Raw genomic sequence first — 17,175 nt, forward strand, 5'->3', positions numbered from 1 at the left:
TTTCTTGGATTAAAACGAAATACATAAAATAAGAAACTGTTCCTGGGGCTCCTGGATGAAGCAGTCCATTAAGTGTCCTACTGGGTTTTGACTCAGGTGGTGGTATAGAGCTGCACACTGGGCTCCACACTCAGCACGGAGTTTCCTTTGAGATATTCTCTAACCCTCCCCCTGAGCTCTGTCTGAAATAAATAAATAAATCTTTTTAGAATGAATGAATGAATAAATAAATAAATAAATAAATAATAAATTCTCGAAAAACTGGATTTCAAACAATTAATACTAAGACATATTTCTATGAGGTTACAGATCTTAAGAGAAAGAATATATAAATATAAATGCTGTGGGCATATAGGCAGAAATATCAAGATTGGCCTTAGACTTTTCTATAGCAGTATTCACCATTATCTGGGGATGAGAGAACAAAATCTTCAGAGTTCTAAGGGGAAAATATAATACCCAATCATACAGTACCCAAATTGTCCATAAAGCATAAAAGCAACCTACGAACACTTTCAAATATTCAATTATTCAAGAAATAGAGCAACTATGAGTTCCTCTTATAAAACACACACATACACACACAAACACACACATATCCCTGATAACGAAATTCAGCCAGCCAAGAAATGAATCAAAATAAAGAACTAGTGAATGGAAATACGGAGACGTGTTAATATAAATAAGGACTAGATTTATTTTTACAGGATGGAGACATAGCAGGTCCTTTGTCCTCTAATTGAGTGGGTCTTTACAAAGAAAATCGATATTAACAGAGTATGATTAAAATATATAGCTGCTTTAACACCATTCTCCCATTATCAAATGAAAGAAAAGAATAAAAGAGATACAACATATTCCAATAGGAAAAATCGGGGGAAATTTTTCTATGGATGCCTCAAAGAAACTGAGTCCTTTCATTTCAGGTCTTCCAGAAATAGGACTACAGAGTGGACCTCAGCAGGTGTACTAAAAGTGACAAGTATGACAGCCTCAGAATGCCCTGTGGGATGGCCTCTGGATCCCTACATTTATAGAACCCACTGGATTTCATACTGGTTTTTTTTTGTGAATGACCAGATATTCCAAGGTTTTGCTGGGACACATATAATCCCCCAATCTTCTTAAATACACAACTAAAAGAAAATAATGCTCTCACATTTAAACTAAATTAGCAATCTATTATTTTATAATCAAGTTGCATAAGCCAAAACTTTACTCCATAGAACTTTACAGGATTCAGTTTCTCAATCTACTGACCAAAGACATTTATTCTCCTAAAAAAAAAAAAAAAAGGTACTTATTTGGAGGCATCAGTTCCCAATAATGGAATTCCTGAAGGACCACTTCCCAAAATAATTCACAGTGAACAAAGAGCACGTAGTAAGCACTGAATGCTTTTAAATATAAAGGTAAAACTTAATAGCTGTGAAAAATTCTTACAAAATAGAATGCCAAGTGTTACACAACTTGACAAAATATAAATTTAATATAACTACTAAAAATTAAGAGGTAGAAAAAAGGAAATATGTTAATCTCTTACTTTCCATTGCAAGAAATAAACTGATGGAATAATATACAGTAAAAATTTAATTATCCTGATCTCTTAAGATTTTTCCTTTTTATCTCAACTTCAGTGAAATCACTTAGAAATTTCTTATTATAAAGGACCACTTACTTAAGAACCAAAATTCCTCTGGTTTTACTTTGATATCTTTTACTTCTGTTAAAATCAAGTAATATTATTTTTTTAAAACAAAAATAGTAAAGTAGGATGATTCTATCCTTATAATTTTTTCTCTCATTTCTGTCTATAAATATGTCTGCATGTATGTGGGTATGTGCCTATGTGGTATGCATGCAAAGAATAAAGAAAAAAATGTCCAAAATGATGTTTCAAATTATAATGATTATTTATGTGTAGTAGAATTAGGGTTTTTTCTTTAATTTCTTCATCACTATTATAAGGAGTGTTTATATAGTGAGTTCATAATCATTTAATGCAAATCTATATTTTAAGAACCTGGCAGGGCGGGCAGCCTGGATGGCTCAGCGGTTTAGTGCTGCCTTCAGCCCAGGGCATGATCCTAGAGTCCCAGGATCGAGTCCCACATTGGGCTCCCTGCATGGGGCCTGCTTCTCCCTCTGCCTGTGTCTCTGCCTCTCTCTCTCTCTCTCTCTCTCTCTGTCTCTCATGAATAAATAAATAAAATCTTAAAAAAAAAAAAAAAAAGAACCTGGCAGGGCAACATCATAGAAATCATGAATCTGACCCAGGATAGAAAATCATATATGCCCCCATGTATTTCTGTATTTATTCAGTCATTTATTTACTCATTTTCAACCAGTAACTGTCTAGTGCCCCATCTGCAGAAGAAATAAAGACATCAAACTGTCTTACATATCTTAAAATGCCATCACATACTTAAAAATAGGAAGTTTGTACAGACCTACCTCAGAGATAATGTGGATTTGGTTCCAAACCCCCTCAATACTGCAAATATCATAATAAAGTGAGTCAAATAATTATTTTGGTTTCCCAGTGCATATAAAAGTTATGTTTACACTATACTATAGTCTACTAATTGTACAATATAGCATTATGTCTAAAAAAAGTATATATCTTAATTAAAAATACTTTATTGCTAAAAAATGCTAACCGTCATCTGAATTTTCAGTGAGCCATAGTCACTGGTCACAGTTCACCATAACAAATATAACAATAAAAAAGTTTGAAATATTGTGAGAATTACCAAAATGTGACACAGAGACATGAAATGAACAAACATTGTTGGAAAAGTGGCACCAATGAAGGGTGGCCACAAACTTCAATTTGTAAAAAAAAAACAAAACAAAACAAAACAAAACAAAACCACAGTATCTGTGAAGCACAATAAGACAATTTATTATGCACTAGATATTAGATATTATAAAGTATATATAAAACATCATGTTCTAATAAAATGGACTGATATGAAATTTAAAGCCTGAAAGAATAAAACACAACCCAAATACCCCTAACAAAATTTTAATTTATTCTTAGTGGATACTATACAAATTTTTTTTGCAATACAGCAGTTGTGACTTTTTGTAAAAAATGGGGTCATCTTATTACAACCTTTAATTAAACAAAAAGCAAAATCTAAATAAATAAAAATGGCATCTCAATATAGTGGCAGAGGGTTTAAGCACTTCTACTTAGAAAAGGGATTATACTTCTCATGCTAGGGAAAACTATTCTTTATTACTGTTTTCTTGTCATCCAATGCCTTCCACTTCAGGATATTCCCTTGAGTTACCACCCTCTGTATGGGCTACCAGTCTAATGGACTTTTTGGCATAAAGGGGACATTCTAATGCCCTCTTAGCATATTTTTCCCTATGAACACATTTAATCAAATGCCACAGCTCTAATTCCTCATCTTGCAACTGTGTTGGTTCTTTTTAAGAAACAATCCATAAGAATTTAACTAAACAAGCAAAGTGATAGAAATCACCAGATTATAGTTAACTATTTTCCAGAAACATTTTACATTTTGAGGGAAGGTAAGTAAATGTTTTAATAAAAAACAATCATTGGCAAAACGTAAAAGAAGATTATATTCAAAAATATGTACACTGATTCGCACCCTTGGTTTACATCTGTTTTTGTTCTTAAATGGGGGAAAGCCCAGAGAACACCTCTTTGAAAAGGTTAAAAATAACTTCCCCCAGGTGCTCTTTGAAACCCACATATATGACATTTCTTGGCTGAGTCTCCACATATGCCTTGCAAAAAAGTGGTAAACATCTCAAAGATGATGCAAACTGCAGGTACGCAAAAGGAAATGCTAAAAAGTGTACTATTTATACAGTGTTGAAAGCTCTTAGGGAGATGATTCAAAAGCATTTTAAAATCATTCTTTGAAACTTGAAGTAAGTGCATGTAGCACCAAAACACAGATTTTATAAATATGAATGATGAACTTTACGTAAGTTATGAATTGCATATATCTCGCCATTTTGCAAAAGTGTTTTATGGAAGACAACTAATGTGGTTATGCATCACTTTCATTTTATTTTTTGTCCCATTGTGTCTCATACCAACATAGAAGAATTTGGGCAGGGGAAGAATGAAGCTGATCAGTTCAAGGAACTTTGATACAAGCACATCTAATTTTCTGTCCACATAAAGAGCAGAGTGGAGAGAGAAAGGCAAGAAAGGAGGAGCAGTAACACGATGGAAAGAGAAGTGGTAGGTAGCAGCAAGAATGAGACACGTGGGCTTACAACACGGTGCCCTTCTCCCACAGAATGGAAATTGAAAAAATGACACAAGGTACATAGATAAAAGGTCATAAATATGAACCACAAACCATGGTTTAAAAATATGACATTACCATGAGTCGGGCCGTGTCTCCTAGTTCAGGCACTAACGTTCAGCACTACTGCCAAGGACAAGAGGGCATGGCTGCTGGACGGCTCCTCCTGAGGAAGCCAGGTGTGGTACCCAGCCAAAGCTGCTGCTTGGGGCTCTGGCCAAGAGCCATCACAATGAAACATCACTGAAAGAGTACAGTCTTGTAGTCCTGCAGACCCAGGCTCACAACCCACATCCTCTGTCTGTGAGTCCCAGGCTGCTCACCAGCAAAATGTGTGTAACTAAAACCAGTTCATAGAACTGTCATAATAAACATCGAGAGATTGAGGGAAAGCATCAGTACACTGCTTGGCAGATGCCCAGAAAGAGTTCAGTATGTGAACCCCTTCTCCTATGTCCCTAACACAGCAACATCTAAAACAGCCAAACTATGCTCTTCCTAGAGCTAACCAGGAAAGCTGCCACTTTAGGTTCTAATGTAATGGCTTTGGAGACTGCACATTGACCTAGATGATCTTTCAGAGTCCTTTCAACCTTGTGGAATGCATCTCTCAGCAAATAGGGAACAAGTATAGTATAGCACAGCGGAGGCTGGACCTGATGGGGCTATAACTGGGTTCTGATCATGCTTCTACTAGTCATGTGCTTTGGCTAATTACAGCTGCTCTGGACCCGTTTCTTAACGTAGAAAATGAAAGTACTGATCTAGACTAAGACACCTTCTGGCTCTACGATGGTATTCTATTGTCTAAGTACTACCTGAGGGATCCCTGGGTGGCGCAGCGGTTTGGCGCCTGCCTTTGGCCCAGGGCGCGATCCTGGAGACCCGGGATCGAATCCCACGTCAGGCTCCTGGTGCATGGAGCCTGCTTCTCCCTCTGCCTGTATCTCTGCCTCTCTCTCTCTCTCTGTGTGACTATCATAAATAAATAAAAATTAAAGAAAAAAAAAACAATTAAGTACTACCTGAAATTCAACTGGGCTAGGTACTGGAACATGCAAAAGGAAGAAGTACCAAGTCTACCAACTATAAGAACTAACTGATGGTTCCCAGAGGGGAGGTGGGTGGGAGGATGAGTAAAACAGGTGATGAGGATGAAGGGGCGCCCTTGCCGTGATGAGCACCGGGTGACGTATGGAAGTGTTGAATCACTACACTGTCCACCTGGAATGAATAGTATGCTGCAGGTTAACTAACCAGATCCTTTTTAAATGTTTCATTTAAATTCAATTTGCCAACATAACTGGAATTTAAATAAAAACTTTTTTTTTCTTTTAAGAATATTTATTTATTTATTTGTTTGTTTATTTATTTATTTATTTGACAGAGAGAGCACAAGCATGGGGAGCAGCAAGGAGAGGGAGAAGCAGGCTCACCAGTGAGCAAGGAGCCTGATGCAGGGCAGGGTCCCAGGACCCTGGGACCATGACCTGAGCTGAAGGCAGATGCTTAACTGACTGAGCCACCCAGGTGCCCCTAAATAAAAACTTTTTTTAAAATGGGGTTATTTGAAGCTGGAAAAAAACAGATGGCTCAATAAATAAATAAATAAATGGAACTGACAAGCTGCCTAGACAGAAAAGAGACAGACACAGGATAATTAAAAAGAGAGCTATTTGTGTGGATAAGCACCATGTTAAAAAATTACATAATAATATAAAAAAGAAACATTATATAATAATATAAAAAGTAATACCTTGTCTAAATAGGCTGGAGGATAAAAGAGGAAGTTGAGGAAACAGCCTGAACTATGAAGCAAGATAAGAGTCTGTCAGAAACAGAACTTTAAGCTCTGAGGCACCTCATGTTTAAAATGTAGATAATATCACCTAGTGTTTATCTTCCAAAACATAAAGGGGCTGAATAAGATCTCTTAAGGAAAGCCATTATCATATGCTGTACAGTAAGATATTAACAGTTTGATACATATAGTAACAAAAATTTAAAAGCTGAAATCAAGATACTATTAGGAGAAAAAAGAATTTTTAGAGGAGAAGATAAATGAATTGAGAGTCCTTTGAAATTCAAGTTCTTTCGTATGGCATCCCAGACCTTTAATAATCTGGTCCTAACTTTCCTTTCTAGGCTCCTCTCCAACATCCCACCACCAAAAGATCTGATAATCTTGACTTCAGGAGGCTCTTTCCCACTCCTGGATTTTGGTCCCAAGTGACTGAACATAAGGGAATACGACTTATATGCAAAATGGGTCAAAACAGAGAGATAAGAATCCCTCTGCTTCTCCAGCTCTTAAGATTTCTTCATAACTTGACAGAATGTCTCAACATATCTAAAGGGAGAATACATCAATCAGAAGGTGAAGCAAAGGGGAGGACTGGTCAGCAAAGGAATCAGAGAAGTCACCCAGGCAAATGTTCACAAGATCAATCTAAGCCACAGGAGAGGAAGTCTTGGCTACATTGACTAGAATAATATGGTTTCCTTGGCAAAGCTCTTCCTACGTTGGGTAAGACAGCCTCAAGCTAACTCAGCTGAGAGGTTCTTCTTCAAACAAATATCCCTGTGGGTTCTCTTTCCATGCTCAACAGGTGGTCTCTGACCACATGGTTCCCATGTATCTTGCCAGAAGAGAGTGCACTGGTCAGAAATGCAGGGTCGACTTGACAGCTGTATTTCTCAATCATCAATTGACCTCCATAATAACAACTTGGCTTCCCAAGAAGCCTGCCTACAGGGAGACAGTAGACTGATTTGCCAAATCAAGCAATCCAATCTGTTTGACACTTGTATTTCTCCCCGGAAATTAATAAATTGACAAACATGCAAATATATATACATAGAAGGAGAGATCCTTGTTATCAGTTTCTAAAAAGAGGATTAATGTGACCCTCAGTACGCCCAACATGTCAAGTGTCTGAAAGTATAAGTTCAAACACCAGACCCTGACTGCAATGACTCCACAAAGAGAAGGCCAATCACTTGAGAATTGTTGGCAACACAGCACTTTGCATAGCCCTGCAACAAATGCCTTTCATATTCATACTACAATATATGGCATATATATTTGTTATTTGTTATTTCTTTCCTCTATTCATACAATATGTCTTCCTTCCAGAATGCCCTCCCCCCACACCTTCTCCACCTGGAGAACTCCTCTTCCCCCTCCTTTAAGGCTATAACTCAAATGTCAGTTCTTTGTCACATCTTCCCCAACCACTCAGGTAAAATTAATCACTTCCTCCTTAGTGCTGCCATGGCAACCCGGATACACTGGCCTAGGTCAGTGCACTCACATCAGAGTGGAAAATCCAGTCTAACTCCTCCCCTTATGTGTTCACCTCCCCCAAAAGTGCCCATGCATTCATTTACATTAACAACTCCTATCATAGCACCACGTATGCTTAAATGCTCAGTAAATGTGGGAATGAGAGAAGGTAAAGATCTGGCTATAGGCAGATAAAGAGGTTCAAGTGAAATAATTCTACACATGGAGAAAATAGCATGAGTTAAGAAAATGAGAAAGTGAGACTAGATAAAGTCTGTGTGAGTAGAAAACAAGGTTAAAAGCAAAAGGTAGGGTTACTGGAGAAAATAATGGAAAAGAAACTTATGACAAATTATTGAGGGTCCTCAAAGGTCTATAAATGGGGTATAAATGGGATTAAGTAGGTAAAAGGAAACTACAGTAAGGTCTTAGAAAGAAAAGTAAAAAAAAATAAAAATTAAAAAAATTAAAAAATAAAAATAAATAAAAATAAATAAATAAAATAAATAAAAAAAGAAAAAGAAAGAAAAGTAACATCAAGAATTTGATAAACAGGGCAGCCTGGGTGGCTCACAGTTTAGTGCCGCCTTCAGCCCCGGGAGTGACTCTGGAGAGCAGGGATTGAGTCCCACGTCAGGTTCCCCGCATGGAGCCTGCTTCTCCTTCTGCCTGTGTCTCTGCCTCTCTCTCTCTCTGTGTGTCTCTCATGAATAAATAAATAAAACCTTAAAAAAAATAATTTGATAAACAGCAGAACATGATTATAAAAATAACAAAGAAGAGCTGGAGCTTGGGAGCCTGAGGTGGAATCTCTACCCCAACCCCTACCCCATCACACAATAATGATTAGCAAGTTACTTAACTCCTATAAGCCTCAATTTACTTATATCTAAAATGGGGAACACAATATCTACCCTGCACACTAGTTCTAAGGATTAAATATTACCCTACACAATGACTGAGACACTATACCAACCTCTAATAACTGCCACTATGACTGTTTATTATTAATGTTTACAAACATTAATCTAGCACTGTAAGTCAAGTGATTTAAAGGAGAGGACTGGATCATAGGAAATTACAACAGTCACTTGATTTGGGGGCAGGTATAGACTTAAAATCCTGTCCCTTTGGCTTTAGAAATAGCTCTTCGCTTAATCAGCATTGATACCTCAGACAAGTCACTTCCTCAGTATACATTTCCTGATCTGCAAATTGGGATAGTATTCTCTGCTCTTCGTATTTCACAAATTTATTGTGTTGGTTATTTTAAAGAGAAAATAATGCATTTGAAAGTGTTGCACACACTATATAGTACTTTGGGGGAAATGAGAGAAGAGAATGGGACAAATTTAAGAAATATTTTCAAGAAAAACTCAAGGACATCAGAAACATTAGGAGATAAGGAACACCAAATGAGAAAATGTCAAGGTATTAGGAGAATGTTTTTTTAAAATGAACCCAGAAATTCAAAGCAGAAAAGAGTTTGAAGAAGATAATTTGAGAAAGGTCTATTCTGAAGCAAAAGGGCATCAACCTAAAAGCAGATGGAAATACAGGACTAGAGTTTGGGTGATAGGCAATCACCTAATCTCCTTGGGTGATTTCGCAATAGAGCTCTGAGAATTGCCAGTAATATCCATCAAAGAGAGAGTTATGAGAAATGATGATTTAGCTACGACACAAATGCAAAAAGCAAGAAGAACTAAAGTTGTAAGATTCAAAACTCAGTAAGTAAATACCCAGCAAAGGGCAAGGATAAAACCCACTCCACAAAGAGAAGACAGGTATTACAGGAAGAAGCATGGGCCGCAGAAAGCTCAGAGTAAAAATCTGAAGTAGAGTGTTCATGTAACTGAAAAGCCAAGGTCATGTGGTATTAGCATGTCAAGGAGATTGAGGGGAAAAAAACTCTGCAATTGGCTAGAATGTGGTCACCAGCGACCTTCAAGAGTGCAGTTCCAGTACAGAGGTGGGACCAAAGCCAGATTGCAAGGAGTTAATCATAATTCTATGATCCTGACACGAAAAAGCAGTTGCCAGTAAACTGAAGGTGAAATTCACAGATAAGAGAAAAGCACATTTAATAATTGAAAGGGGACAAACTTTATCTCAAGAAAGCTTCTTAGGATTTTTAACACTTCCACAGGAGAAAGAGGACTTTGGTTTTTCAAAATCTCCCAAAAGACATATATAAGTAGCAAAACACATGGAAGTTAGATTTTGCTGCAACTGAAGGATAAAAAAAAAAAAAAAGTGACTCAACCCTAATAATGATCTAAACTTCAGAATAAAATTAATTCACATACCTTAAATAAGGCATTTCAAGTAAATTATATTAATTATTATAGGCAAGTCATACTATCCTTTGTGTGAACAAACTACATATTACTAAAAAGAATAATTAGTAACATCACCATGTTCTATTTAAAAGTAAACAACCCTTTCTAATGCCCCAAATTTCCTTTTTTTAATGCTTTCATATATCTAGGTAAGTCATACATATGTCTTTCTGTGGTTCTGTTCATAATATACACTAACTGATATTTGATTTAAACATGTATTTACAGTTACTAAAATTTAGTTATATAATTTATATAAAAATATTATACATTTAAAAATTAGTTAAAAATAATAATCATTCTAAAAAACATAATGGGAGAAGATGAGTAAAACTCTCTCAGGAATCATGAGGCTCCCTGCATCTAGTTTGAGGAAGATCTTCAATGAGAAAGGAATGAACAGAACAAATAATCCTAAAATTTGTATGGCACCACGGAATACTATGAATACCCAAAGCAATCTTGAGAAAGAAGAAAAAAGCTGACAATACCACACTCCCTAACTTGAAACTATATTAAAAAGCTATAGTGATTAAAGCAGTGTGGTATTGGCATAAAAAACAGATTCATAAAATCAAAAGAACATAAGAGAGAGCCCAGAAATAAATCCATGCATATGTGGTGAATTAATTTATGACAAAGGAGCCAGAATATATAATGGAGAAAGAATAATCTCTTCAATAAATGGTGTTAGGAAAACTGGACAGCCACATGCAAAAGAATAAAACTGGACTCCTATTTATATCATACAAAAAAACTAATTCAAAATAAGTTAAATACTTGCACATAAAACTTCCTGACATCAGTTTTGGTGAGGATTTGTTTTGCATTTAACCACAAAAGCAAAGGCAACAAAGGCAAAAATAAACAGGATGGAGTACATCAAACTAAAAAAGATTTTGCACAGCAAAGGAAAACATTAATGTAACAAAAAGATAACATACAGTAATATTTGTAAATCACATATCTAATAAGAAGTAAATATCAAAAATACATAAAGAACCCATAAAACTCAATAGACCAATTAAAAATGGGCAAAGGATTTGAACAGACACTTTTCCAAAGAAGACATTACAGATGGCCAACAGACACATGAAAAGATACACAACATCACTGATCATCGGGGAAATGCAAATCAAAATCACAGTGAAAGATCACCTCATACCTGTTAGAACAGATATTATAAAAAAGACAAGAAATAACAAGTATTGGCAAATATGTAGAGAAAAGGGAACCCACGTATCATTGGTGGCAATGTAAATTGGTGAACCACTATGAACACCAGTATGGAGTTTCCTTAAAAAATTTAAAATACAAATACCATATGATCTAGCAATTCCATTCCTGGATATGTGTCCAAAGGAAATGAAAACACTAACCCAAAAAGATATCTGCATCCCCATGTTATCACAGTATTATTTAAAACAAACAAGACATGGAAACTACCTCAGGGTCCAGGGATGGAAGAATGAATAAAGAAAATGTATATACATGGGACACCTGGGTGGCTCAGCAGTTGAGCATCTGCCTTCAGCTCAGGGCGTGATCCCAGGATCTGGGATGGAGTCCTGCATTCGGCTCCCTGCAGGGAACCTGCTTCTCCCTCTGCCTGTGTCTCTGTCTCTGTCTCTCTCTCTCTCTGTGTGTCTCTCATGAATAAATAAATAAATCTTTAAAAAAGGAAAGAATATGTATATACACACATACACATAATAGAATGCTAGTCAGCCATTAAAAAAAAAAGGAAATCCTGTTGTTTATAACAACTCAAATGAACCTTGAGGGTATTATTCTAAGTGAAATAACTCACACAGATAAAGACAAAACCTTATGATCCCACTTTATGTGGAATCTGAAAAGAAAACAAAACCAAAAAACACTCATAGGTACAGAGAACAAAATTGTACTTACTAGGGGCAGGGCAGCAGTAGGATGCAGAGTGTGGGCAAAATAGGTGAAAGTGATCAAATGGTACAAACTTACAGTTATAAAATAAATAAACCATTGGATGTAATGTACAGTATGGTGACTAAAGTTAATAATACTATAGCGTATATTTAAAAGTTGCTACGTGAGTAAATCTTAAAAGTTCTCCTCACGAGAAAAAAAAAGTGTAATTACATATGGTGATGGATATTAATTAGACTTAGTGTGGTGATAATTTCATAATATACACATATATCAAATCATTATTTTGCATACCTAACACTAATACATGTCAATTATATTTCAAGAAAAGAACATTTTTCATTAAAAAAAAAAAAGGTAGTGGGGGAGACAGGTCTGCTTTATATCTACTACCAACACTTTGCCTTAATTTCAAAAGTTTGGATGATATCAAGCTAATCCTTAACTGTTTCTGCATAATAAAATGTTGTACAGATATAATTTTAAAATGCCATTTGGGTCAAGTTTTATCTTTTTCACCCCCTATCTATACTCAAAAGTAGTAATTACAACAAACTGATTTTACAGAATTTATAGATTGGTTGCTTTCTAAGTAATGGATTCTAATGAAATACACCAAAACAAAATGACCAAAAAAGAAACAATATATTAGAAAAACCCAAATTTCTTTGATTCTGACTAAGGTCCAAAAGGAAAGAGCACTAAATCAGAAGTTAGGGACTCAGGTTTTACTGTAGTCGCACCCACGAAAAAAACCATCTGATGACTACACTACTCAGTTTTCCTCATTTAGTAGAGAAAAATCTCACCTACCCCACCTACTTCCAAAACTGTTGTGATGATAAAATGAAACAGCATATGTAAGAAATATAAATAATTACATTTACAAAGAATTATAACTATACACATATACACACAGAGCTTCACAAATATAAGGCAACAATCCATTAATCATTATTTCATAGTACAGATGGATTATTTTAATTAATCCATACTCTATGCTTAACGAAATTTTAATATTGTAATACCACTTCATTATTTCAATTATTCTCTGAACTATAATGAACAGACTTATTTGTAAACGTCAATATACTTAAATGGTGACTATTAATCAGTCAGGACTTCTACATTGTTCATAAGGTAGTTTACCCAAGAAAAAAATAATAGCAGTTAAATTCAAATCAGATAAAGTATATTTCTTAGTTGCTCTTTTAAAAATTCAGTAAGAAAGAAAGGCTTAAGTAAATGATAAATTTAAGATTATTATAATTTATTCATACTTCATTTAGCAGGATTCACTTTCTCCAAATAAAAACTGCAAGTACCAAATATTTTTTGTTCTCATATGCCTGAAACCATCCTCAAGAAAAATACAATGCTGATTGTTATTAAAACTGTTTCCAGGCAGAACAAAACTACCCAACTGTACTTCTTTTTTCCCATAGGACAGTCAAACCTTTCAACCTGATTTGCAAAGGGAGAGTGAATATAATGATTTTCCTTACACTTTCAGGGAAAGTTTAGTTTGGTCTTCTATTCTGCAAAAAAGTAACTCCACAGAAATAGCTGTTAGATAAAATCATCATGTCATAAAGCTTGACAGTAGTCACAAGCATTTAAAAAGCACTTGAAGTGTGACCCTATTTGCTCACACTCTAGAAATAAACATATAATCCATGCTGCTTTCTTAATCACTGCAATCTAAATATTGAACAGCTTGGCTTCCAATATTATTTTACCAGCATAGAGAAGAAACCAGACTAGTCATTTTGGAATTAGTCAGTTTAAGAGTTATCCATTTCCGAGGACTAGGTCTCTCTGAGACTGATCTTAGGGCCAAATGTCAATACAGAGTAACAAAATTTTGTCTCCCAGTAACTTCCCAACATAATGACCGAGAAATCATCTATAAAAATTGTATGTATTATAAGTGCTTATATTTAACCTATGGCTCAAATTAGTGAGCAGAATTGGAATAAAGACTGAAAAACATATCAATACTTTTTTTCTGCTGCACTTTTTGAATCTATCCCCAAGCCCCAAGCTTTTCCTCAAGCTCTTCCAATTTACCCTCCTACCTTTAAGAAACCATATTCTGATCAAGCCAAGAATAACCAAAGAAAAGAAAGATAAAACAAACCATTCCACTGCCTTTGCCTCAACCTGAACCTCTGGTTTAAATAATAATCATCCTCATCATCATCATCATCATCATCATCATCATCATCATCTCTGGCAATCAATAAATATTAGCTGAAAGGGAATTAAAAAAAAAAAAAGGACTTAAAATTGAAGCTTCTGTGTACCCCTCCCTAATCTCATATCCCTCTCTCTTTCCCAGAGGTAACCACTTTGCTGACATGTGTGTCTATCATTCCCATCATTGACTATTTAAAACATCATCTACATGTGATTGCTTTTATAGAATTAAGCTCCATAAGCCCACAGGCTGTGTCTGATATTGTCCTCTGTGTAGCATCTACTAAAGTAATCAGCATACTGTAATCATTTAAATGCTACAAATACCTCTAAAGAAAATTAATAAATATTTAGTAAAACTAATTAAACAGAACCATGCACTGTCACAATAGGGAAAAAGAAACAAATTTCTTCCCACTTATGAAACTCAGCTAGGCGTCTATTATGTAACATTGATCCAAAAAAACTCAAATTATTAAAAAATTGGGTTTTAAAAGATTGATTGAATAAAATTTAAAATACCAAAAAAATTTAGGTTGGAGAAAAAAATACATCCTTCATCCAAATAATTCCCTATAAATGCAACAATTAGAATTTATTCTGATTTTTTTTTACCACATTAGAAGATACTTTCCTATATTCCCTAGGCAGCAACAAATAACACCGTGCATGAGGCTGATATAATTACATGCCAAAAAAGACAGACCAGCACCCTCACACTCCAAATTCCCCTCTGTGGCTCCTTCATGCCCCATATGTTGACAATAAAACTGTCTGAATCATACCTATAAGACAGTTTTACTGACATAGTATCAGCTCTCTTGGTTCTTCACAAGGCAAACCATACCACCAAGACTGTTACAAATGCAAATTTTAAGACTGAGGAAAACAAAAATCTACATTATATGTATGGACATAGGCATGTGTGTGCATGTGTGTGTGTGTCTATAGATACATATATAGAGAACACAGAAACTTGCATTATAACCAAAATTCTACTACTTAATTCTTTGAACTTTAAAATACCCATGCTAGCTCTAGAGACATATAGAAGGTTCTAACATCTGACAATAGTATAGCATTCAAGAAACTGTAAACCTAATGGACTGACAGTGAATAAAAAGCAAGACCATGTATATGCTGCCTACAAGAGACTCATTTCAGACCTAAAGACACCTGCAGATTGAAAAGGGAGGAGAAGGATGGAGAAACATTTAGCATACAAGTGGATATCAAAAGAAAGCTGGAGTAGCAATACTTATATCAGATAAAATAGACTTTAAAACAAAGTCTATAAAAAGAGACAAAGAAGGACACTATATAATAATAAGGAGGCCAAGTCAACAAGAAGATATAACAATTGTAAATACTTATGCACCAAACATGGGAGCACACAAATACATAAAACAGTTAATTACAAACATAAAGGAACTAATCAACAGTAATACAATAATAGTAGGGGATTTTAATACCCACTTACATCAATGGACAGAACATCCAAACAGAAAATCAACAAGGGAATAGTGGCTTTGAATGACACACTACACCAATGGATTTCACAGATATATTCAGAACATTCCATCCTAAAAGAGCAGAATACACATTCTTTTCAAGTCCACACAGAACATCCTCTAGAATGGATCACATATTAGGCCACAAAACAAGCCTCAACAAACTCAGAAAGATTGAAGTCATACTATGCATCTTTTCTAACCACAATGCTACAATCACAAGAAAAAATCTGGAAAGACTATAAATACATGTAAGTTAAAGAACATGCTACTAAATAATGGAATCTACCATGAAATCAAAGAAGAAATCAAAAAAGCCTATGGAAACAAAAATGAAAATACAATGCTCCAAAACCTTTGGGATGCAACAAAAGCTGTTCTAAGAGGGAAGTTTTTAGCAATAAAGGCTTACCTCAAGAAGCAAGAAAAATCTCAAATAAACAACCTAACCTTAAACCTAAAAGATCTAGAAAAAGAATAACACAAAAAACTAAACCAGCAGAAGGAAGGAAATAATAAAGATTAGAGCAGAAATAAATGATAGAGAAACTAAAAGAAAAAAAAACACAACAGATCAATGAAACCAAGAACTGGTTATTTAAAAAGATCAACAAAATTCATAACTTCTAGCCAGATGCATCCAAAAAAAAAAAAAAGAAGAAGAAGAAGAGAGAGAGAGCAGGAGAGAGGAAGAGAGGGAGAGAGAGACAGAAAGGACTAAGATAAAATCACAAAAGAATGAACATCACAGAAATACAAACAATTGTAAGAGATTATTATGAAAAACTACATGCCAACAAATTAACCTAGACAAAAATGATAAATTCTGAGAAACATATAACGTACCAAAAGTGAAGCAGTTAGAAATAGAAAATTTGAACATACTAATAAGCCAACAAGGAAACTGAATCAGTACCAAAAAGCTCCCAAAAAATTAAAGTCCAGGATCACACAGCTTCACAGGCAAAATCTACTAAACATTTAAATAAGAGTTAATATCTATTCTTCTCAGGATTCCAAAGAATAGAAGGAAAACCTCCAAATTCATTCTATGAGGCTAGTATCACCCTGACACCAAAATCGCATAAAGACACCACAAGAAAACCACAGGCTAATATTTCTGACGAACATAGTTGTAAAAATCCTCAACAACATACTAACTAACCAAATCCAACAATACATTTTAAAAAATCATTTACCACAATCAAGTGATATTTATTCCTGGGATGTAAGGGTAGTTCTATATTCACAAATCAATCAACATGACATATCAAATCAGTAAGACAAAAGATAAAAACCATATGATCATTTCAATAAATGCAGACAAAGCATTTGACAAAGTACAACATACACTCATAATAAAAGCCTTCAACAAAGTACATATAGAAAGAACATAGTGCAATATAATAAAGGCCATGTATGAAAAGCCCACAGAAAACATCATACTCCATGGGAAAAAAACTGAGAGCTGTCCTCCTAAGGTCAGGAAAAAGACAAGACAAATCACTCTTACCACGTTATTCAACATAGTACTGGAAATTCTAGCCACAGCAATCAGACAAAAAGAAATAAAAGGCATTCATACTGGTAAGGAAGAAGTAAAATTGTCACTATTTGTAGATGACATG

The 17,175-nt window shown here is 35.0% G+C and overlaps 1 protein-coding gene across 40 annotated transcripts in view; it reads right to left on the bottom strand.

Annotated features, from left to right (window-relative positions):
* Nucleotides 1–17,175, bottom strand: part of GTDC1 (glycosyltransferase like domain containing 1) — a 428,467-nt gene that overhangs the window by 350,637 nt on the left and 60,655 nt on the right. Inside the window, exon 1 of one of the 40 annotated variants that reach the window (XM_072757666.1) lies at nucleotides 4,380–4,591. The exons of the other annotated variants lie outside the window; for them this stretch is intronic. The gene's annotated coding sequence lies outside the window, so the exon portion shown is untranslated. Of the gene's footprint in view, nucleotides 1–4,379; nucleotides 4,592–17,175 lie in introns of those variants that run through there. 40 annotated transcript variants of the gene reach the window in all.

This window comes from Vulpes vulpes, chromosome 5, assembly GCF_048418805.1.
Source record: "Vulpes vulpes isolate BD-2025 chromosome 5, VulVul3, whole genome shotgun sequence".
NCBI classification, from domain to species: domain Eukaryota; kingdom Metazoa; phylum Chordata; class Mammalia; order Carnivora; family Canidae; genus Vulpes; species Vulpes vulpes.